We start from the raw sequence: 1,541 nt of genomic DNA on the forward strand, positions 1-1,541 counted from the left end.
TTTGTATGATATAATTTGTATATGTTAAAATTTACCTATACAATATTATTCATATGTATGCTAACATTCATGCATAAGGTACTACCGCATAGATAATTTCGTTTACTGATTTTACTGATAATCTCCATATCAATTTTGGTATGTTTTCGTTCACATTATATTTGATAACAAAAAATGCACCTGACGATCTTGTTATCCCTAACAATAACATCATAATAGAAAGGGAATCAATAATAAAAATCACAGGCTAACAGCTCCTAATATATACATAGACTATATATATAATTATTATGAAGGTAATCGAGAGCATGTATACAGTGCCCATCCATATGAGGCAGCATAAGTGTGAGATCTCTCATTCAATTCCAACACTAAAATTTACCATTTTATCATTTAATAATTGTCATGCAATGAGCATGCGTGGCCAATTCTTCTTTGAGAAGGCAATGTCTATGTGGCCATTATCTGAACAAGCAAGCATATTCCCTGCACAACAAGATAAGGGTACACTATATATTGTCTAGTAATTAAGTAGTAATAATGCTAATTAAGGTATTATCAACGTAAATTAGATAATCCATCTCACCTTGTCCGCCCACCCTGACTCAAATATCTATAATTAAGAATCACACTCTTTAATAATTAGTCTGTTGCCAACCACAAGAAAAATCCACATACAAGCCTGCGATTGCGATTAAAATAATTTATCGGATAACCCTTCATCAATTTTTTTATTCCCTGGATTCTTCTGCTTCTTTAATTTGAGTGTCACCCTTCAATTTTCTTTTTTCCTTCTCTAGTGGTGCTCTTACATTTATCCTATATATATAAAGATAACGATATATTTCACCGATATTATAGAGACACGAAATTTTTCCTGCAGAAGATTTTTAATTTTCTTTTTAAATGTTTTCAAAATTTAAACTCGAATCACTTATTAGTTAAAAAATAAAAATAAAATATTTGCTACTCAATACTATGTGGGTGAGATGTATGTATTGTTACATACACTGTACTTTCCACCTATAACGAGTCAACTTATTTGATTATTCAAACTTTTTATAAATTACACTAGAATTAATGAATTCTAATAATTAATTTAAATTAATCGAATAGTTAATTTATATGTCCGATTAATCAAGATTTTTAAATTAATTTTAAATGTATGATGAATTAATCTTTAATACGTTGGATCGAGAAAAACGGTGAAAAAAATTGAGTTGCTAGTGGGGGTGATAATTTAATTAAAAGAAATGCAATAAAAAAGTTTAAGGGAAAATTAAATTATAGGACCAATGAAAATGACTTTATGCAGCGTATATACGATGTTGATAGAACATTAGCACATGATATGTGAAAAAAAAAAATAAACAAAGCTTATTATTCTTTGATATCTTCTATACTTACTTTTAATTCTGTTTATCGGATCGCCACGTAAAAACCTCACTTTCCGGCATAGTATAATGGAAGAGTCACATCCTATGTTGCCTTTTGTTGGACATAAAATATAATATATAAGGAAAAAAAAATTGAATCCTATA

Source organism: Arachis ipaensis, chromosome B08, assembly GCF_000816755.2.
Source record: "Arachis ipaensis cultivar K30076 chromosome B08, Araip1.1, whole genome shotgun sequence".
NCBI classification, from domain to species: Eukaryota; Viridiplantae; Streptophyta; class Magnoliopsida; order Fabales; family Fabaceae; genus Arachis; species Arachis ipaensis.